The sequence below is a fragment of the Lynx canadensis genome, chromosome C1 (assembly GCF_007474595.2).
Source record: "Lynx canadensis isolate LIC74 chromosome C1, mLynCan4.pri.v2, whole genome shotgun sequence".
Taxonomy (NCBI): domain Eukaryota; kingdom Metazoa; phylum Chordata; class Mammalia; order Carnivora; family Felidae; genus Lynx; species Lynx canadensis.
Genome location: NC_044310.1, coordinates 121,055,880 through 121,080,625, shown reverse-complemented (window position 1 = coordinate 121,080,625; position 24,746 = coordinate 121,055,880).

Genomic DNA, 24,746 nt, shown 5'->3' with positions numbered 1-24,746 from the left:
AGCCCTGCATCGGGCTCTGTGCTGACAGCTCAGAGCCTAGAGCCTGCTTAGGATTCTGTGTCTCCCCCTGTCTCTGCCCCTCCCCCACTCATGCTCTGTCTCTCTGTCTCTCTCTCAAAAATGAATAAGCATTTAAAAAATTATAGATACATGAGATCAATGGAACAGAGTAGAGAACCCAGAAATAGACCCACAAATGTATGGCCAACTAATCTTTGACAAGGCAGGAAAGAATATCCAATGGAATAAAGACAGTCTCTTCAGCAAATGGTGCTGGGAAAACTGGACAGCAACATGCAGAAAAATGAACTTGGATCACTTTCTTAGACCATACACAAAAGTAAACTCAAAATGGATGAAAGACCTAAACATAAGACAGGAAGCCATCAAAATCCTAGAGGAGAAAGCAGGCAAAAACCTCTTTGGCCTCGGCTGCAGCAACTTCTTACTCAACATGTCTCCAGAGTCAGGGAAAACAAAAGCAAAAATGAACTATTGGGACCTCATCAAAAGAAAAAAAGCTTCTGCACAGTGAAGGAAACAGTTAGCAAAACTAAAAGGCAACCAATGGAATGGGAGAAGATATTTGTAAATGACACATCAGATAAGGGTTAGTATCTGAAATCTATAAAGAACTTATCAAACTCAACACCCAGAAAACAAATCATACACTAAAGAAATGGGCAAAAGACATGAATAGATGCTTCTCCAAAGAAGACATCCAGATGGTGAAAGGACACATGAAAAAATGCTCAAATCACTCATCATCAGGGAAACACAAATTAAAACCACAATGAGATATCACCTCACACCTGCCAGAATGGCTAAGGTTAACAATGTAGGCAACAACAGATGTTGGCAAGGATGCAGAGAAAGAAGATCTCTTTTGGACTGTTGATGGGAATGCAAACTGGTGCAGCCACTGTGGAAAACAGTATGGCGGTTCCTCAAAAAATAAAAATAGAACTACCCTATAACCCAGCAATTGCACTACTAGGTATTTATCCAAGGGGTACAGTTGTGCTGTTTCAAAGGGGCATATGCACTCTAATGTTTATGGCAGCACTATTGACAACAGCCAAAGTATGGAAGTATGGAAGGAGCCCAAATGTCCATCTACGGATGAATGGATAAAGAAAATGTTGTGTGTGTGTGTGTGTGTGTGTGTGTGTATACACACACACACACACACACACACACAATGGAGTATTACTTGGCAATCAAAAAATGAGATCTTGCCATTTGCAACTATGTGGATAGAACTGGAGGGTATTATGTTAAGCTAAATTAGTCAGAGAAAGACAAATATCATATGACTTCATTCATATGAGAAACTTAAGATACAGAACAAATGAACATAAGGGAAGGGAAGCAAAAATAATATAAAAACAGGGAGGGGACAAAACATAAGAGACTCTTAAATACAGAGAACAAACTGAGGATTTCTGGAGGGGTTGTGGATGGGGGGATGAGCTAAATGGGCAAGGGGCGTTAAGGAGGACACTTGTTTGGATGAGCACTTGGTGTTATACATAGGGGATGAATCACTGGAATCTACTCCTGAAATCATTATTGGACTATATGCTAACTAATTTGGATGTAAATTAAAATAAATAAATAGTCGTTACCATAGAAAATAATAAAAAAATAAATGAGCTATCAAGCCATGAAAAGGCACGGAGGAAACTTAAATGCATATTAATAGTGAAAGAAATCAATCTGACAAGTCAGCATACTTTGTGCTTCCAACTATATGAAATTCTAGAAAGGGCAAAATTATGGAGACAGTAAAAGTATCAATGGTTTCGCAGGGCTGTGGAGGAGAGAAGGAAGAGATGAAGAGACAGAACAGAGAATTTTTAGGGCAGTGAAAATACTCTGTATGATATTATAATGGTGGATAAATGTCATTCTACATTTGTCCAAACCCATAGAATGTAGGACACCAAGTGCAAACCCTAATGTAAACTATGGACTTTGGATGATAATGATGTGTCAGTGTAGGTCTATAGATTGAAACAAATGTACCCCTGGTGTAGTGTGGCCATAGTGGGCAAGGTTCTGTGTCTGTGGAAACAGGAATACATGGGGATTCTCTGTACTTTATGCTCAATTTTGCTGTGAACCTAAAATTTCTCTAAAAACAAAGTTTATTAATTTGAAGGGGGAAAAAAGAGTGGTTTTGTTGAGCTGACCTGAGTTTGAAGAAAAAAAAAAAGAATAGAAAATTTAGGTTATGTAAGAGTGTTTGCCACCTTGATTAGTTGGGTATCTTTATTGATTCTTGTGGCATGATATATACATAGGTTGAACTGTTCTGGTGAAGAATCATACAATTAATCAAATGGAAATGAGTCAAACAGAAAGTTAATCTAACAATAAATTATCTGAAACATCCCCTATTCCATAAAAACAGGCTGAAAAACATTGACACATACTCCATCTCTCTTCATTCATTTTACTTCTTTATAGAGAGATGTGCATAATTAAAGTGTCAGTGTTTCCAGGAACACATGGCTAAATAAGACATTAATGTCACTTTGTCTTTCTGATAACTTCATGGAAAGTTATTCAATTAATTAGACTAACCCCCAGTATAAAGGGAGACATCTCTATGTAAGTCGCTATGAGGCAGGAGTGACTAAATCAGACTGCTGGAGTTGCCTTTGAGCCAAGTTTTGACAGGTGTTTTGACCTCTTTCTCTTTTCCTTTCTTTTTTTCTTTCTTTTCTCCCAACCCCATGGAGTTTTGACTTGTTCAAAATGTGACAGTGAAACAGAATAGGCTACATTTGACTGTTTTCTAAAAGAAAGGAAAACATTTGGGAGTGGGAAATCAACCACGGTGCATTTCTGATCTGTCTGATACATGCTATGCCTCTTAAATGCATTGCCTCTCAGTTCCAAATCGCCCCTTCTTTGTTCTCCTTTGAGATATTGAAACTATACCCTGTAGACATTTCTCCCTTATAGCTGTCTCATTGTTAGGGTTTGTCACTAGAAGGAGCTGGAGGGACATTGTAAGAGGAAGGGGTTTCCTGCTTCTGTGTACTATTTCCAAGAGCATGGCAGGCAGCGAATCAGCATCTAAGAGGTCTAATAGTACTCTCTTCAGGAAGCTTCATAGACTAGCTATGGCTTTCACTATCCAGTGGGATTTTTCCCATCTGGCAGGCCACTTTTGCATATGAGTTCTGGCCTACTCATTCTGGCAAATTTCTTCATCTCTGGAAGGCTGGTGTTCTTGTAGTAGCAACATACTCTCCAAAGGGGTATGAATTGAATATGGGAATGGGAAGCTATATTAAGTCTGTCCTTCTATGTACACTCCCTCAGCTCTTCAGGATACTAGTAGCTGATTTAAGCCTTTTCCACTTCTGTAAAGTTTATAGTTTCCTTTTAACCTTCAACCACCTACTTGATCATTCTGTACATAAAATCCCAACCCCCCCCCCTTTAAATTTCCACTATGGTTTATGTCTTCTGACTGATACACATGTATTAAGTACCTATTGCTTGACAATAGGAAGTCCAAACATGGTGGTTTAAGTCCAATTATTTTTATTAGAGGAGGCTAGGGCAAAAGCCTGCTTCTTCCATAATATTGCTTGGTAAGAAAGCAACTGTTTAAATGGAGCATTCATGCCATCAATGAAGACTAATAAAAAAAATTAGTATATCCAAGATTTGTCCCGGCTTTTCATGGTGCATGTGTGTATTTGTAATATGTGATCTCTACAGATAAACCCACTAACTCTTCAGTTTCTTGAAACTATTATATTATCTGCTATACTTACTGGCACAATTCTACTTTCTTTATCACTAACATGTGGAAAAGGACATTATGGTGAATTAATCCAGCGACTACTACATGAATGCATTGTTTTATAATGGTCTAATTGTCTTACTTTTTTTTTTTTTACCAGAATAAAATTGCATTGTACTTCACATATAGAAGTCAAGCAGCTAAGTATTTGGATATAAATGCATATCCTGTCTGCTGGATAAGATAAATTGCAGAATTCATAGTACTTTTTCTGCTGCTTCTCCTAGGTATAGATTTCCCTCAAGGTAAAATTTGAATGTTTGTTAGAAGGATTTTTATGCATGAGTATAAATATCAGAAAGAAGAGAATTTTCCCAATAATTTCTCCTTGATTTACCATAGTGAAGGGTATCTAGCACCTGTTTGCTAAATGGTTTGTCTACTTGACTTAGCACTATGAGAGGGGATCCTGGCGATACTTTAAAATTCAAATATCCTGAATCTCCCCCTGGTTATTTGTTATAAATTACTCCATTTTTTCTTCTTCAGTTCTAATCCTTGTTTTCTCATTTTACTCCACTTTAAGTCATATATTACCTGTATTAATTTCTTTGTTACTGCCCTCACCCTACCATGTTCAATGACTTTAAACGGAAGACAGTAATATATAATGAAAACCAAAAACCCACTTTGTGTTCTAACTGCTTCTTGATTAATATTTTATCTTAAGTTACTTAAATGCTCTGAGCCTTTCTTTAAATTATGGTAATAATATGGTCCATGTGATATTTAATTATATAATTATATTAGTTAGGGTCTGCCTAGATAATGCTTTGTAACAAAGAGTCCCATAATCTCAATAAGCATTTATTTATTGTTCAAACCTCTAAAAGTCTTGTAGGACAGTTCTACTGAGGAGATAGTTCAGGTACATCCCCATCACTCTGGGAACTACAGCTACCTGGGCATAATCTTACTATGAGTGATGCTAAAACTGAAAAGACCGTGCTAAACCAAAGTTTAAATACTCATATTTAAAATGCTTTGTTTACATTACCTCCACTAATATTCCATTAACCAAGACAAGCCATGTGACTATCCTCAAGTCAGTGAAACAAGGATGTACATTCCACATATTCTTCAAGCAAGCACTGCGAAACACACAGGAAAGTATGCAGATGTATTAATCTATTACAGGAAGGAAGTGAAGATTTGAAAACTGCTGTCCAATCTAACATAGTCTTACCTCTTGTTTGTGAGCACTTACTTCCCTGTTACATGCAAATTCCTCATCCCAAAGAAGACACATCAGTAATGTCAGTGTTATCCAATAACTGCATGAATCTCAGTGTTTAAAATCTCATGTTCTGCATCATAGCTGTATGTAGTTCCTCTTTTCTTGGAAACCTATGAAGTAAAAGGATAACGTATTTTCTCCCTCCCCCAAGTAAAACAGGGATAGAAAAACCATGTAACAATCCCATTTGGAAAGGAGCAAAGAGGTACACAGAAGACTGGCTCAGAACAATTCCACAGTCTTTCTGGGTAAATGTTGAAAAGTTTTGCCACTCAACATGGTAGGAATGCTTCTTGATTAAGCTTCTATTTTGCTAGTCAATAGGTCCTAAAACATTGTTCTTAACAATTCTTGGCTCTGCCCCGTGACATCATGCCTGTTGTACAATATGGTGTTCTACTGCATATAGGTTACTTCAGGTTGCTTACTTTTACCTCCGACATTGCAAAAGACCTTTCCTTAATAGCAGCTTTCTTTTAGAACACTAGTTACAAAAGAGATTTGTGTATGCGCTTATGCATTGCAATAAGCCTGTGAAAATATTTGCTTTCTCCTAAGACATTAGGAAAATGCAAACACAAAACAAGAAATGTGATCACCCTCTCACCTATCCGTTTGTCATAGTTTATATCTGGTGTTCTAGAGTTTGCAGAGAAACTGCCACTCACACAGGTGATGAGAGTCTAAATTGGTAAACTTTCTTGCAGAGCAATTTGTTAAGTATCTACAGTAAAAAGTATGCATCTTTTGAATATTTGCTGGGAATTTAGCCACTGAACACATTGTCAAAAAATGCCAGTTCTTTATGTGAAGGGTTTACTGCAGCATATTTGCAATGACCAAAATTAAATAAAATAAATAAAAATTGTTTCATTAAAAGATTCAAAAATAATCTAAGTTTCCAAGAATACATCACCAGTTAAGTATAGTATGCTACTTAGGTACAACTAAGTACAGAAAGTTGTGCAATTATTGAAAGGAATAAAGAAAATCAGTACTGGCAGAAATGAGATTATGTCTAAGATATATTCCTAAATGGAAAAGAAAAACAAAGTGAGGCCTTATATGTTTTAAAATTTGTCAAAGCACTGATTTGTTGATAGATACACCCTCCCATCCTCCCTTCCCTATCCCAACCTTCCCTTCCCTATCCCTGTCCCCCCGCCCCCCCCATATACACACTTTTATTTCTGCTAGAGGAATACAAAATAAAGGATACAGATAAGATGTGGTTTGGGGGAGAGTGACTACTCTTTTTTAATGACTTTCAAATTCTTTGAATTTTCTAAAGTGAGCGATGTTACTTAAAAAATGGAAGGAAAAATAGAAAAGAAAGTTACTCTGCCGATGATGTGTTAGTTAATGGTTCGGAAAATATTTGGTATGTGGCAAATGAATCTATAGATCCTGAGATCTTCTGTGGTAGGGTAGTGGATGTGAAATAGGATGTCGTGGAGAGAGCATGCTTTGGACTGGCTGCTACCCCTGAAGCAGAGTGAGAATATCAGGTGAAGAGATGGGGGTGGTCAGGGGGCTTTCTATAAAATCAGCAGTTTAGCATAGTGATTGGATAAGATATTTATGAAGTCGGTTGGTCTGAGTTCAGTTCTCAGTGCTAACATTTACTATGTGACCTTGGGTATGGTTTTTATTGTTTCCGTGTCTTAGTTTCCCCATCAGTAAAATTCAGTTGATGGTAATAATGCCTATATCTTGGAGGATTTGTGAGAATTAAAATGCTATTCAGAAAAAGCTTTTAGGATTGTGATTAGCGAAGAGTAAGCCATAAATAAATGTTAAACAATATTGTAATTAACAAGATTTTAAGAAGCATTAGTTGTGGTAAAATAGGCTATCTTTTTGAAGAATATCACTGGCATGATAGGGTGACTGAATGAGGCTGGGAAAAAGTCTACTGCATTTCTGGTAGTGCTTGAACACTTTGATTTTAGCTCTTTCCTGCTCAGAAGGGGCCTTTGTTTTTCGAATATTAAGAAAATTGAAGCTGATCACCTCTGGCTGATAGGTCAGATTTTTTTTTCATGTCTTTCTAATAGAAATTCAATACGAGTACAAAATTCCTTTGGTCTCAATAGATCTGAAAAAAAATGTTAAGAATTTGGCTAACTGCATCCAATGAAAGCTTTTCTCCCTGAATACTGAGCTTGTTCTCTGGGTAATATATGAATTTACTTCTAAGAATTACGTGTGAAAGTCTTCCTCATCTCTACTCTTAATACTAATTTGGGAAAATCATCCAATTTTTTTACGTATATTGATGGTACATCATCCTGGTTCATGTCACCTAAAATGAAGCCAAGACAGGCTCAGTAAAATTCAGGTTCACATTACCCTTGTAATGCCTGTTTTTTTTTTCCCCCTTGTTCTTCCAAGGGTATGCTTCCACAGAATTGTAAGCCACGTGCTCTGCTTCTTAAAATCATTGTGTTGTTATTTTTCATGCCCTTAGTGTCATGTTGCCACATGCCATACTGAAACTATCTTCTTTCCCCATAAAAGTAAAACTTTAAACATAAATAAGTAAAATATACATGTAGATCAGCAACTTCTTCACAAATCGTCTGTCAAACGAAACAAAACAACAAACAAAGCAAAACAAAACCAAATCCAGACCTGATTAAAGAAGACCTGTTGGGAAAGGGCTATTGCAAGGGAGGAGGAGCTAATGCAGTAGGGAGAACATTCTGACCATAAGGTACGCAAGTGTCTCAAAGGTTCCACAAAAGCAGTGATTTTTTGTTGTTATTGTTTTTGTTTTTGTTTCTGTTTTTTTTTTGTTTGTTTTGTTTTTTGTTTTTTGTTTTTTTACAGAGAGGAGTGAACAGGGAGGAACCAGAGTGGGGAAGTAGGATGAAGGGCGTGCTGTGACCTTGATGGGCCAGAAGACCATATGCTGTTTCTCTCTGGGTCCAGTCTATTCTCAGGCGGGGCTTTTAGGTCATATGCTGGCTGGGGCCAAAGGTTCAAATGAATAGACAACTATTGAATACAAATATGGGCCAAAGTTCAGGGCCCGGTGGGGGGGGGGGTGGGGGCAAGGGGGGGGTGGGGAAGAAAGAAGATTGACCAAAGTTTGGTTAACAAGCAGTAGAAATAAACAAAGAACAACCAATTGCCTTAAGCAGAGGTTATTTGTCCCGAGTTCCCTGTGTCAAGGGTGTGAGCCACCATCACCTGGGTTTGCAGAGACACAGAAGCAGGTAGAGTGAGAAACCTTCTAGCAGAAAAGAGAGGGAAACTCAGGTGAACTGGTAGGAGGCTGTTGTGTGGGGGAAGCTGTACTCCGGCTAACTAGAGGTGCAGTTCTCTATGTGATTGGTGAGGGGTGCAGTTTGGCTTTCTCGTTGGTGCTAAGTTGAAAACAGGTACAAGGATGAGGGAAACTGTTAGTTATTAATTCCTGACCATTAGTTGACTGCTAAAGAAGTAATTGTTTAGCTTTTTGGATTGTCACCAGGGATAGCAATCTGGCTTCCTGGCTGGGTTGTTGTAGGTAAGGGTTTGGTTCCCTGAGCAGGTTGCTGTAAGCTTGAGGTCAAAATTCTGTATTTATATATGGTCTGGCTATTGTTCGTTCCTATATTCCTTCTCTCAAAGCTTTTTGTTCTGATGAATCAGTAAGAACAAAACACTTGAGCTAATCACTTACGAGGATAAGAATGGGAATTCTGAGGGTGTGTTTTTGGGTTTTGGGCTTGTCATGGGTAAACAAGGGAGGCATCTAAGGTGGTTCTGTGCAGTAAGCCATTTCCAGGAACACAAAAGGGTGGGGGGAGTTTTTTAGAAAAAATAATTAATGTTTATTTTTCAGAGAGAGAGACAGAGAGACAGAGGGTGAGTGGGGGAGGGGCAGATAGAGAAGGAGATACAGAATCTGAAGCAGGCTCCAGCACAGAGCTGAGCTGTCAGCACAGAACCCCACGTGGGGCTTGAACCCATGAATTGTGAAATCATGACCTGAGCCGAAGTCGGAAGCTTACCCTACCGAACCACCCAGGCACCCTGGGGGGATTTTTTAACTTTGCTGTTTTCCAGGATCATAGAGTTTATGTAAAATTCAGCATTCTCTGACCCATATATATATACAGCAATATACATATGTATGTGGATAGATATGTAAGTGTTAATTATGGACACAAACACCTCATAGAAGTTAATGTGAACATCTCTAACATATCCATCTATATTTGTCTTTAACTACATATAGATATAGATATATTTTAAAATGTTAAATATTTAATTTTGAATCTTTTGTTTGTGTATTTACTTTTTGAAAAAGAGATGAATCTAAATATTTGGGAGTATGCCTAGGGCTTTTCGGTGTTCCTTCCTATGATACATCAATGAGGTATTTGAGGAAATTTAGAAAATATTCCTCACCTAATGAGGTTGCTGCTTTTTAAATTGAGAATGCACTTCAGGCCATCACTAATATAAGACTCCTTCCTCCGTTACTGAAATTAATAGATATTTTATCCCATGTTGGTCATAGATGTGATTCCTCAGGATTTGTTTTCCTTACCCTTAGTGTTAAAGACTCAGCCATCTTTTTATCCAAGTCAGTTTCTATGACTGTGCTATCACGGACTTGTGCACCTTCAGGGAACAGTGCTTAGAACGGATACAACAGACGCTATACTTTAGGATCTACCGAGATTACATTGTAATTCAGAGCTAAAAAGAAATTCAGAAAAGGTTCATTCATAGGATTCTTCATTATCACCTTCATCGATTTCCTCAAATTTAACTTCATGTGTCTATAATGATTCAATAGAAGAGCCTCAGGAAATTTGAAAGGGCTGTTTAAAACAGCGTGACTGCCTTGTTTGTGTGGACATCTCTTTGATCATCTAAAAGTGAAATAAATTAGATGGTGGCATTTCCATTGTTGCCCTCTCACTGCTTAATCTGTATCAGAGCAATATACACGTTATCAACCCATTTCAATCTTAACTCGATGTGAGGCTTTCAAAATTGAGCCATAAATCATTTTGAAAAAGGAATCCAAAAAAGGAAACAAAGATTTTCATGTAAGAAGCAGCATTCTAAAATTTAATTTTGCAAGAATCTTATTTAGAAATGTGATATATAAAGTGCATGGCATGGAACAGCTAATGGAAAGCACAGGGTCACGTGGAAGACAAGGATGTGGCCTGTGGATTAAAGAGGTATACTCTAGTGTCCCTCCTGTGAAAGAGACCACTAGCATAAGTTAGAAGATGCCGGAGAAGCTCCCTTTCTCCTCAAGATATGTGACCTTGCCAGTTTAAATGTTGAATGTATATATTAAATGTATATATTAGAATCATCAGATATAAATGGAAGAAATGACTAAGGATACGTGAAGCATTAACCTTTGTAAAGTGAAGAGGGTTTTTTGTTTTTGTTTTTTGTTTTTGTTTTTGTTTTTTTGGTTCTTTGTTTGCTGGGTCATTGCTGCTTAATTGATTGAGCATCCAACTCTTGATTTCAGCTCAGGTAAGGATCCCAGGGTTGTGGGATCAAGCCCTGTGTTGGGCTCCAGGCTGAGCATAGAGCCTGCTTAAAATTCTCTCTCTCTCTCTCTCTCTCTCTCTCTCTCTCTCTCTCTCTCTCTCTCCCCCCCTTCTCTCCCTCTCTCTCCCTCTCTCCCTCTCTCCCTCTCTCCCCCTCTCTCCCTCTCTCTCCCTCTCTCTCCCTCTCTCTCCCTCTCTCCCTTTCTCTCCCTCTCTCTCCCTCTCTCTCCGTCTCTCCCTTACTCTCCCTTTCTCTCCCTCTCTCCCTTTCTCTCCCTCTCTCCCTTTCTCTCCCTCTCTCCCTTTCTCCCTTTCTCCCTCTTCTTCTACTGTGCTCTCTTTGTTTCTCTAAAGTTAAAAAAAATGGACTTTTGAGAGCAAGAACATTTTATAAAATTATGGTCAATAATCAAATGCAAAATATGAGCATCTTTAGAATGAGATCAGCGAAGGATAAAAGTAGCAGAATGGGTAAGTGAGAGATATCTGATTATTGTCACAATCACTCTGGCTTAAGTACTACGAAAACTTCGCTATTTTAAATCAGATTCCAAACCAAACCAAACACTAATTAATTACATCATGGAAAATCTGAGAACTTTCAAAACAAATTTGGTTTAAAAAAGTAAACTACTAACCCATGTTTTCAGTGTAAATAAGGCAAGCAGAGATGAAGTAAGTGGGAGTGTGGGTGAACTTGTCCCAAATGTCCCATTTACTAAATTTGGCTCTACAAATGCATAGCAACTAGACTGGGGTATGTACTCTTTACTGAGTACAGTTGTTCAGTTGAATTCAATTGTTCAATTGAATAACAGCACTATCCCCAGTATTGTACGTGTGCCGCCTATATCCCCTTCTCTTTACCAATTTGATGCGTGCTCACCTGACTTCCACAGCAGAACCTGTATTCCTTTACCTGAGATCTTTCTATAGTTGGTGAGCAAGGTTCATCAACCTAAGCATGGGCCATTTGTGCTGAGGAATTAGGACCACCTGGGAGCAGTACTTACTCAATGACTAAAGGGAGGTTATGAAAAAATTACACCACTCTTCTTTTCCCTTGTGTAGGGTGACTTGGAGGCATGATCTTCACACTGGCTCCTAGGATTTCCCCAGCAGAATTAAGCTTCAGCAATCCCCAGTAGTACTGGGCTTGATTATGTGCTTTCACTCCAGTATCTCACTTCCCTACTATTTCCTTCACCTGTCAAACAAATAACTTGCAAGAGATCCTGGTCTCAGGGTCTACCACAGGGGAACCTAAACTCAGACAAAGTGGAGTAAGTTACCTTATACATGTAAATATATCACGGTTAAATCCTCTAATTTCAAAGATGTTATCCTAATATAACCTGTTTGGTGAATGTACCTTTGAAGTCTCCTCTTGGGGAGAGAGAATGAGAGACAGCGAGTGAGTGAGCAAGCTTGGGTGTTTCAGTGGGTATAAGAAAACAAGATTCATTCTGGTACAGCCATTTTCAAGAAGTAAGGGATGCTGTGAGCAGCAGCTTGTGGTTGAAGTTAGTGATGTGGGCACTACTGCCGAGGCATAGATTTGGCCTCCGGTCCATATGTACGCACAGCTGGCTGGGCTGCTGGAGGAGCCTAGTGTAGAAGGACAGCCTGCTGGGCTTGAGATAAAACACACCTGCTCCTCATTGCTTCCTTCTGGGACCTTCTATGCTAAAAGGGATCATCTCTTTTTCAATAAACACTGGGCTCTGTTATGGGAATACATCATGCAGGACTAAAAAGAAAGCCAGAATCCACAGAGGAAAGTTGGTAGAACATTATTCCAGGCAAAAAGAGAGTTGTAGCTGCCAATTTATATTGTTCTCATACCCACTATCATTACTGAGACATCCATAATCCTAAAAAGACTTTCAGTAGAAAAATAAGCTTAATCGTCAAAGGACCACAGATTTGCAGTTGGTTTCAATGGTCCTTTGCCAGTTACACTACTTGACATTTGAAGTCCTCCAAACAAAAATATTAAGAAGATCTACTGGAAACGTTAATTGTTGTATAAATAGATCACCGGTCTCCTTAAAATTAAGAGTATTTTTAAGCAGTATTTTGACCTATGAAAAATTAATATAGCCAACAGCATATTCTATGTGATTCAAATTCCCCCAGATCTTTTTTTTTTTTTCTTATGTGTTTGGTTTGTAGATTCAAGAATCAGAAACTACTACTCAAGGAAGCAAAATGGTTCTTGAATAAATATGTAAATTTTGCCTGATGTAAGAATTTCTAATAAATTCATTGTTTCATGGTGTCTTAGAAGGAGTTATTGGGAGTTATGTCCCTATGAGCCAGAACAATCTGAGAGTTGGGAGAAAGGGGAGATCCATATGCCCAAGATAGCTCTGGGTTGGTGAGTCAGTCTGTCTTTTTCTCGCTCTCTCTATCTCTTTTCCTGCCAGAGCATCTTTTCAAAGACCAGCTTACTGCCCCTTTTCTAGGAGACACAGCTACTTTTTCCTCTTGCACATTCACTCTGAAATGTGCACTGCAGGGTTTGTGGTTTACTGGAAGACTATACTTGAGTTGTCTTTCTATTTCCTGTAGCTATTTCTTCATGACTCCTGGGTATCTTGATTTTCATTTGATCCACAGACTGGTTTCTAATGAAGAACACCTAAACCACATTTAGGTAGAACATAGCTGCAGTTTATACAGGTTGGAAAACCAAATATAGAGAGAGGTTTTTACAATTTTTGTTTAGGGATTCTGTGTTCGTCTTCAAAAAGTCACTACCTAACAGTATTTCCTCTCCTTCATACTGAAGAAGTTAAGAGCAATTTTTTGAATTCAGACCAAGGGAGAAATAATAAATTCTGTGCCAATTAATGGTAATATTAATGAACTCTTGCCATTATGTAATTATGGAGCTTTTTGTAAATGATGTCAACTTTGATTTTGCCAATACCTTACAATAGCTCTTTTAATGATAGCTTCAACCAGGAGTTGTTTATAAATGTCAGTGTATATCAATTTGAGAAAGAAAATCCTATGAAAGGATAGTTCAGTTTCTCTAAGCCACATTCAATAGAAATATAATGCAAAACACATGTGATTTAAAATGTTCTAGTTGACAAATTAAAAATTTTAAGTAGGTAAATTGATGATACATTTACTTCAATACATCTAAATGTTTTTAAGTTCTAATCAATATAAAATGATTAATGAGATATTTTATATTTTTTGGTACTAAGCCTTTGAAATTTGGTATGCAATTTATGATTGTAGCACATTGCAATTTGGACTGGCTACATTTCAAGGACTCAATAGCCACATGTGGCTAGTGACTACCATGCTGGATAGTAGGTCTATATAGTATCTAGATACAAAATCCAAGGATGAAAAGTTCTCTTACTTTAAGACCCAGTAAAACACTGTATTGCTCTGGTGGCATTTTTGAGAGAGAAAGCTTCTATAAAACAGTGATAAAAACTCACAGCAGATAATGCCTTTTTCCAAAATAAATTGCTTATATTTAAGAATTAGGTGTACTGCTCAGTGCTGTACATTTGGAATTGTCTCAGTTTACTCCTTGGCATCTGCAGAAGGATACAGTGACTTTTACTGCTTCTTGGACATGATTTGTTTAGCATTTTGTAGGTAAGCAATGACAAAAATATATGGAAGGTATACATATTAAGGGAGGTTTACATTGTACATTTAGGTGTTTTTAGAATAAGAGCAGTTGTTTTTTTGTTTTTGTTTTTCCCCTCCTCCCTATAGTATAATCAGTTTGTTGAGATACCATCATGGTGACAAAGAGTGCTGCAAAATTGATAGGGCAGCCTCTCCTAAATCAAGTTGACTTTATAATCATTAGAAAATGGAATAGAGACCATTTTTAATGGTGTCATTTTTGTTGTGTTCCAGTCACTGTGGGCTGCAAAGAATACAGAAGTGCGCTCTGGCTCCAATTTGGATGCCTTAGGCATGAAACCGTTCTGCTCTACATACTGAGAAGAAACCATTTCCACTTAATCCTACATAGCCATATCAACAAAATATTCGAAGCTAGAATGCAGTTCCTGTGATGCTTATAGAAACATAAAACACTTTATTTGTTAGGGCATTTATACCACATATATTTCTGACTATGGGTGACAAAATACGAAGCGAATATATGCTATCAGTACGTTTTTACTCTTGTTTTTTTTTTTTTTTTTTAATTGGAGTAATCCAGTATTTCTTTCCAACTCTTTGTATTCCTTCTTCATATTCCTTAAAGATTTTGCTCAAAAAAAGCAAAGTGTATTATCCTGTCCAGGAATGTTCCCACAATGAAGAATATAATTAGAGTTTTCCATTTGTCAATATTTCCTTCTTAGGTAAACAAGAACTTTAGGAATCAATCGATAAAATCTCAACTACAGAAAACCATTTTATTATGACAAATACTCTATATTAAGGTTTCTCAATTTTTCACAAATTGTATATAATATTTTTTTTTTGCTAAGCCCTAAGTCAAATACCAAGGGAAGTTTTAATAACTCATGAAAAGTAAAAAATACAAAAGAGAAAAAAAAAACCTTTTCTTTATAAGAACTCTAGGAAAATAGTGGGTTTTGCTTGTAATTGAATCATGACACTTTTAAAATAGAATTAACTCTAAAATTTTGCCTTATTTTATCAATGGACATGATATTTTAAATTATGTATAGAACATATTCAGAAATCTTTCTCAACCCACAGGATCTCCTTTTCACAAAGTTCTGGATCTGTTGGAAGAATGTCAAATCCAGAATACATGAGGCCAATCATCTAGGAATTGTTAGAAGCTTAGAAATATGATGTGGTAAAAAAAATAAGGGGAAAGGAATGTAAAAAGCTGATGAAGAGGAGATATTATTGAAACTGTCTTAAACTCATTTTTAAAAGCTGGAGAACAGTTTAACTAGAATGTTAGACTTTGTTGGTGGAGGAGTTATGAAAAATTTGTGCTTTTGGAAATGTTCTAAAATTCATTAGGAAAAGCATTAGGAAAATGGGTTTTCTGAAATGGAAAAAGAGATTTCATAATTTCATATTTGGATGAAGACCCACTCCCAGAAACATAGCCATTGAAAAATGCATATTACTTACAGAAAAAAAAAATCCACATGAGACTAGCTGTGAAAAGAATGTATGAGTACAAAATAGAAATTGACCAGAGTGTCACAAATTTTAAGTAATTTAAAATCTATTGTCTTTATATTTATTGGCTCTTTTTGGTGCAAGTGTGTGTGTGTGTGGTGTTCAATATGAAAACTTTCATGAAATCTGTTTCCCAAACTGTATTTTCCTATAAGATCTTAAGTCCTTAGAAATGATTTTTTTTTGTATTTTTTTTTACCCTACAGAGTTTTATTTGACCACTTGGTTCTGTAGTGATTACTTAATGTGTATTTTGCATGATAGTTTGCAGTTGTCACCCATTATAAGCAATGCATATTTTTAGAAAAAATATTTGGCCCTGAGATATTATATTCACATAAGCATCTCAAAGTTCCTGCCAAGGCACATCTTGCTTTCCCTAATATGATGCATTTAATGCTCCCATATTAATACTACCTAGAAATCAACATTCAGTCTCCATTATTTTTGCACAAATATTTTAAGTACATTCATATTTAAATGTTTCACACAGCTAATTCCTGCTGCCTAGAAGTTCTGTTTGACTCAATAGGACTTGAATGTTTAAACAGTCTAACTTTTATGTCATTGCTTCCCAATAATTTATTGCCAGGAGGCTAGCATTTGATTTGTTTTTCAAGCAATTCTATATTTGAAGGAATAAAGAAAGGGATGTAAATACCTTATATAATACAAGTGCTTTTTTTCTAATTCAAATATGCATCTTTGTTCAGAGGCTATATTTTTGTTCATTAGCTGAATTAATCTAATATTCAATTATTTAAAATAGTTCAATAACTAATTATCTAGAAGCTACTATGGACAAGGCCAATGAGCAAGTGTTTATGGGGTGGAGGTGTGGGGTGATATAAAAATGAGGAAGCTTTATGTTATCAAGGAAAGCTTAAGCTATTAATGAAAAGCTATACATAAATAACTATAGTACAAGGAAAAAGTAGTAAGTTCATGAGAATGGATGGAAGTATTTTATATTCAGAAGAGAGAAAACTCACTCAGCTGTGATGAGTGGAGATTTCATGCAGTTGGTGACATATTAGAAAAATACAAAAGAGGACTAATATTTAAACAGAGTACCATATTCAATGAGAGTAACAGTTCAAATTAGGAAAAGCCCTTATTGTATATAGGAAATGAAGCTCACTGTGAGGAGAGCAAATGTCCCCTGCAGTAGGGTACCAAACCATTTTGTGAAGGGCCTGGAAGAACCCAGGAGTCAGTCTTTGGTTGAGGTGTTCTATTCCCAGTATTTGAGCAGAGAAATCATATTACAAAATAGTGAACTTGGAAGGGCACAGTACTGTGTGATTAATGGAAGAAGGCTGGTGGCAGTCTTGTTAGGGCAGGGAAAAGCTTGTGAAGGATGCAAAAGGTATTGTGAAAAACAGTCAACCAAGTGTTTGTCATAAAGGAGTAGGAAAACTCAAAGGTCCATTATAAAAGTTAGGTGAAATCACCAGGAAGAGAATTGGAGGCTGAGGGAGGAGCTACTGTGTGAGAGGGAAGACAACCTAATAACAAAGTACAGAATGAGATGTGGATGTGCAGATGTCTAGTGGGCCAGAAAACATGAGGACTGGAACACAAGAGTGATCTGGGCCATTTGAGAGGCAAGTGTTTATTTATTTAACTACTAAACTTTGGTAGGTGAATATTCACTGATGTTGAAACATCTTTTAGAAGTTGGGAGGGTTGGCCATGGGAATTATGACATATAAGAATATGAGACTTACAGAGGCACAAATCCCATCTGTGCTCTGGCTGGTCATGTACATGAAAGCAAAACAGGGCAAATGAATGGATGTGTTAAAAATGTGTGTCTTAAAAATTAATCTCTTTATACTTACCTCTAGTTTTGGAATACTACAGATTTTTGGTGAATATTTGGCAAATTATGACGCTTTGTCATGCATAAAATTGAGATTAAGATGGGAAAGAAAAGAAATCTGGGCACAGTAACAATGAAATACTCAAGAGATCAGATAAATATCAGAGGTAAAGCAAGTCATGGGTAAGAATCAAGGCAGCAGGCCGTAGAGAGATAATAATGTGCAAGGATCAGAGAAAGCAGTGTGTCAGGATCCATTCAAGAACAAAACTTAGAAGTTCACATATTCTGGAGAGCAGAGTAAAAATGAGAGGTTCAAAGACCTGGGAAATGTGTACACCAAAAAGCAGAGCAAGCCAGTAAGAGGCACCTGGAATGAAGTAGTTACTTAATACCCAGGAAATGTCTAGCTGATATGAAAAATTTAGGCATGCATAAACTAATAAGTCACTTGTAGGGATTAATTTATTTGCTCATATTTTGTTTTGTTGTTGTTCTATGGCAGCAAGTAAAAATTCTTATAGAATCTCTGTATGTCCCTGACTTTCAACTTTGGCTACTCATTTGAATGACCTGAAGTGCTTTAAATTTTACAGATGACTATACGACTCCCCCCAAAATCCAAATTAGCTTTCCTAAGTGTAGTTTGGGCATCTGTAGTTTTGGACCCTCCCCATGTGGTTCTACTAGCCCAGATTGAGAAACCCTGCATATGTAAAGCTGACCATAATGGAATTGATCACCAGAAAGGAGAGTAAAGGAACCTGTGTGCTGCTGGTTGTCTCTGCACCAATTTGATCTAGGTTATGAAGCAGAACACCTAGGGGATAATTCTAACAATACAGAAGCCTCAGTCCCACCCCAAAAATATTGAGTGGAATCTGATTGTTGAAGGTAGAACACAGGTGATTCAGACACACTAATTCTCTTTTTAAAGTTTCCTGCCATTAGGTCTCCCTAACATATATACTCCATAAATCACTACTACAAATAAAGATTTTTGACTTCTGCTGAGTTTCCAAGCTTCTTATGAAAGATCATACTGTGACCTGTTTAGGACTCATGATGCAGTGCTATTAATTTCTATTTCTATATTACATAATACTTAATTACCATAAATTAAGAGCAATGTGACAAGATTTTGGTAGTCCCTAAAGATTTATAAAGAATCAAGTCATGGTCCTTGTCTTTAAGAAGCCACCCACTGACTGGAGGAAAAACAAGTAAATGATTGTGACAACGTGGGGGCTGATTGCTCTAATAAAACTGTGTGGAGCATGTAGGACTGGCACAAGCAGTAAGGAAGTCAACAAGACTGCCTCAAAAAAGTGAGAGCACTTCCTTGGTAGGAAAGATCAGGAGAAGACCCTGGGTGGCTGAAGACAGAAAAACAGTGTGTTAGGTAGGAAAATGGGCAAACAAACTAGGAAGTAGACAATACTCTAAATCATGCAAATTTCAAGGTTTAACCAAGACATGGGCTACTTTCTCTGGCAGCTTCATGATGTCTCTTGCCTTCCACCTCCCTTTGGAGTTCAGACTAATAGAGTATATGCATAAAGGCCTATTAGTTTGCCACAGGACACGTGAGAGGATTCAGGAAGCAAATATGTATCTTTTAAGCCAGCAGTTCTTCCTCTTACTAAAACAAGACAAAATTATTTTTAATCTCTGATGAGTCAGGTTGACCAGTCCTCCCTCTTTGGGTACTGGATTAAACATGTATGATAGGGTAGGGGAGAGGGAGAAGAATAGAGACTTTTTCTCTTGGTCCTTCTATGACAAAGACCATTAGTTGCTGACTAATATACATTCTCTACTTCCTTAACAACATAACCCAGGTTTTATTGAGACTGACAATGCACCCAGTCTAGGAGCAACATTCATGAGTCCCATGTCGGGTATTGATGTCTATGGGACAGAGTTCTGACTAGTGTGACATTACTGGAAGTCGGGCAGAGCTTGCAGGAAGTTTCTCTGGAAGAGTGTCATTCTTTAAGGATATATCAGTTTTTATATGTGGTTGTGCTGTTTCCACTGTCTTGAAACTCAGATGTGAGGGTTGCTGGAACAGCACCCATTTCATGAAAACAAATGTGAGGGTATAGGCCTGAGTTATACATAACAACATGAAGTATGGTACCAATATCAGATGGCCTATCTTCAGACTATCATTACTAGAAGAAAACACCCAGTTCCCTAATTTGTTTAAGCCACCTTGTTGTTGTTCTTGGAAAGAGTAGTGATATCTCTGCTGCTTACAGAAAAATTACAATTTCTGATACTTTTTCCCACAAGGGAAGAAATGACCAAAGTAATTCCCCTTCTCCATAAGGCGAGATCAAAATTTTAGCATGTAGGTATACATGCTTTACGTTTTACTTAATGAGAACCAGTAAAATCCACTGACTTAAAAATGTGTATGCTACACCAAATTGCATACCAGTCAATAACTAGAAGAACACTGTTTATGACCTAAAGTAAGAAATGTCACTACAAAATCCCAAAGATCTGAACTAGTTCTCTTATAAGAGAAACATTTCATTCTTAAGCAATACTAATAAGACTCACTTACCATTGCATGTTAAGTCAACTCTTAAAATTATTTCAGAGAAAACTCCTTTCAGTTTTTTCCAATTATTAGGTGAGTAATTTGCAAAAGGCTGCCCCAGGAAGTGTCCATGAGAGGATGTGCCAGTCCCTTAAATGGAAGTGACAGCTGCTGGATAATGCTGGAGTTCTGGCTTATGCCTTCTGCCCACTCACTGTGACAGACTTGTGATGAGTCACCTTATGCTATGAGCATAGACACATCCCTTATGAAGAAGAATGAGAAAAATACCAATAATATTTCTTTTTTTAAGTTGACTGAGCAGTTGTAAGAAATCTGCACAATTATCCTCACATCTTTTTAAGGAGTTGATCATCATTGTGGACATTTCATGCTTTTAATGGCTTTGGTTTAAAATTAATGACAATCCTCAAGCTCTAATGATAAACTTTACAATAATGTTTTCCACAAGCATTTAGGGATGCAACATTAGCCACTGATCTGACATTACTCAACAGTAACAATATCCCTCCATAGAGTTTGAATGCTCAAGGAAAACAGCATCAACAAAGCAATTTTTATTAATAAGAAAAAGGAATTAAACCACAAAAGATATGTTATTTTCCCTGTGTTTTCTTCTAATAGAAAATTTTATTTTATAATGCCTCTGGTGTTCAGGTATAGCTCTCAGTCCCAGAAATACCTAGAGATTGTGGGCACTGGGGTTTAGGGTACTTAAATCAAGATACTGGGTGTGGGTCTGTGGTTCAGCTGTGGGATCTCAACATCACACTTTATAATTTTCAAAAATGCTTTTGCTTGAAGCAAATGTGTAAATTTGGGGTTTCAGGCAACGTGGAATGTTTTTTTTAAACATTTAGTGAAAAATCATTTGGGTTATCTTTCTCTATACTTAGGGGATCACATTTTCCAGATTATTATTCAGTCTTTAAGGACCACTGTGACTAGAATACACTACTGAGCCCACATCCTAGCTAAGTCCCCCAACTGAGAAGTAAATTAAAGAATTCCACAACAGCCTCCATGATATTTTGGATTAGAAGTAGATTTAATATGTGTAGTGCTTTAACTTGGAAAACCACTGGATAAATTTTATTACTGATAAATTCCGCATAGCTGGGAGCAGGGGAAGACCAGCAGTGCCAAGACTGTTTTTCCATACTCATTTAATGGGATAATGTGGCCTTTGTTTCATGCATAATAACCATGTGAATATCAACAAAGCAGAAAACTTCAATCTGGTCCTTCCATCCCTTTTTACTCAAATATAAATTTCTCCTACACCAACAGGCACATTTTTATTTTTATTTTTATTTTACCAAAGCTAAATGCAACAAAGAGCCTTCTCTTTTCTTGTCACTCATATCTCTTTCTGTCTTATTATAACCCACTTTACTGTGCTGGAGACTGAGACCCAGAGCTAGGACCAGGGCTCAGGAAAATGCTAGTGTGTCAGAGATCAGTAAGCTTTTGCGAAATCCATTTTCCAGACTTCTTAGCAGTTATATGTGACTAACACATCTTTCCCTTTCCACTAACATGATGCACGTGGGTTTGGTAACCTTGGGAGTCATATGTTCAAAGAGATGAAGCCATGGGATAGGAGAAAAGTGAGTCTCTAAATTATCAATTGGAGGAAAGCTGTTTGTCAATTAAGAGCAATGGTTTTACTTAATGTATTCAAGAAATGAACATTTGTCATGTCATTATCATATCAAATGTCATGCTTGAGTCTTTCTATATTGGGGGGTTTGTTTGTTATAATAGCTAAAATTACTTTAAACAAGCAGAAAACAGATGATTAGTATTCTTTTATCTCACTGATATCCTGCTCATTTGGAAGGTCTCTGTAGGAAACCCGTCTCTTCATTTCTTAGTTATCTGTATTAAATCTGTCCCCACTCACTTTTGCCTATGATCAAGGTTTACGTACCTCTTCCTGTAACCATAGCCTATTTCCTCTTTTCAAAGAGACCTATCCCTGTCTCATGTCTTTATGGACTTTATTCTTTGGAAAACAACTAATTCACTCAAATATGTAAATAACTGAATGCTGTTTAAAACATTGCCTCTCAAGTACTAACACCTTGGTATTTTAAGAGATTCATAATAGACTGATTTAAATGAATGGCTAACATGAAAAATATAAGCCAAGGGACCAACTTTTTGAATGTTTTTGGTCCTCTCTATCACATTTCCTAACGTATTCCCTATCTAGCAGTATGCAAGATGAACCCTCAGCCTGGCAATCAGTTGGTAGCACCAGATTGGGGATTGTATCCTCACTGATTCAGTCATATCCTCACCACCACCATCCTCCCATCTACTCACCCCACTCTCTGCCCTGTCATGAAATTTTGAAATTGGTAGATTTTGAAATTGGTATTCTTCCAGTGCAGCCATTGATTCCCTGCTTGTTTTCTCTTCCCTCCCTGATGCCCTGATGACCCATGAAGCAGGAAGCCAGGATGATTTCACCAGGGAGTGTGGATTGATCTTCTGTGAATTTCCCAACTTAAAAATCAGCTAGGAACTACCAAAGCCTCCATCAGAATAAACTGAAGTATGTGACTTCATGGTGATTTACCAAATAATCCCCTGCCCTTCCTATTTTATTAAAGTGTCCTTGATTTATTAGAGAGATATTCAGTGGAGAAAGTCAGGTCCATTAACACAGTAGGTCAAAAGTGTTAATGCGCTCTTCAGAAAGTTTGCCCACACAGCCGCATACAAAGTGGCTGTTATGCCAGTGATTCGTTCCACAAAGATGGTTGTTCTGGACAGTGCAGTCTGAACAGAAAAGAGTCTATAAACCTGGAAATGCCCAGTGGCCTCTATTATTCTGTGTGAATGCCTACACAGGTCTAAAAGCCTGGAAGCATATTGGGTTGTGTTAAATGAATGCCAGCTCAGACTTCACTCTGTCCTTCTCAGAAGGTGCTCGGTCTGCTTCACAGCGAGCTTGTGGAAGTGCAGGGGCTGGGAATGCTTGCCAAATGGCCTCCTCTCATCAGGGCCTCTAATATCCAATTCATTTGTATCTGGCCCCCATGCATTAGAGCAAATTGCTAAAAATGCCATAAAAAGAGTTATTGTAGGGTTATTGAAGTTCTGATAGGTGATTGATGCCTTAATTAGGCCTGTTAATAGTCTTCATAGTGGTCTGTAGTAATAACTAAACAGTCAGGTTGGGATTTAGGGTCACTATATTAGTTTGTTGAGTGCCACTAAATGAGCTTTTCTCTTCAGAACCAAATTATGGTTTTATAGCTAACTCATAAACTTAACTCAGCTCAAATACTATTTAAAAGGCTCAGAGAGGTGCTTTATTTACCAAGCTCTGGGCCACTAAGTTCTAAGCTGTAAAACTTGAATTCTAGCTATTAGAATCTTAATCTTTACTTGATAATAACTCCTTTTTAAATAATGTCCTACATTTTATAAAAGCACAAGGTAAATTCAACTATCCTAAAGAGGAAGTTGTGAGTATACACATAGTAGCATAAAGTTACATTCACTATTTCTATCAACTTAAAGGGAAACATTGATAAGTGCTCTCAGTGCTATGTGTTCCCACTGGATTAAGCCTAATTCCAATCATTGTGAGAGGCACCAAAAAATATATGTGGTTTCAAAGGCTAAGAAAAACAAATTCCTTAATAGTCAAAATTTAACTTAGGAGAGTTTCTTTCACTTATTTCAAACCTATACTTTTTCTGTTACTATATTTAATTCTATATTTGACCTACGGAGACTTCAACATTCATCGCATTAACAAAAGAAGCATTTTTCCTCTGTGTATAAAAGAAGGTTAGCCTCTTTAAATTCTCATCTAAGAATAATGTACTTAAATATGCTGGTTCTATTTTTTACTTTACTCCTAAAAGGTATTTCCAATGAGACCGTACATAGGTTATATAAATTGAGCCAAACAGTACATGTGGACAGGTAGGACAGGCATCACTTCCTTCGTGTGGGAAAGACAGACAAAAAAAGTCCATGCTTGTGTGATTCACCATGCGGATCAGTTGCAGAGTTCCTATTTTAAATCCAGAAGGCCTTGATTCCGTGTGCTAAGCTTTTCCAAGACGAATTCTCATAGCATAATGATTAAGTGAGATAAACAGATAGAATTAAAAATAAAGTTTTACAAATATGGTCCCTCTCCCCCACCTTCGTGGGCTTCCTGAGACTTCAGATAAGATTGGTTGTGGGGTTCATCATACTTGTGGGGAACACAGGTGCAACTGGGGGGCTAGCATTCAGAGGCTGTGCTGGCTTCAAATGTAGACATTGAATCCAAACCAGAGATCTAGAGAAAAGGGGAGGTAGATAAATATGGAGGTAGATAAAGGACGGTTAAAAATGAAACAAAGGATTAAACTCTGCTTTAAAGCACTTATGCTTAGATCCCCCTTGACATGTTATTGTAGTTATTTCTCTACTTTTCTATTTCCTTGCCTCAAAATCCTTGAGATACAAGACTGTCATCTATACCTGCCTGTAGAAACCTAGTTCTACATTGGCCACATAGAGGTTGCTCAATAAATGTTTATGCAATGAATGAATCATTTAGTCCTTGGGAAATGTAAAAATGTACAAGTAAGTGGATC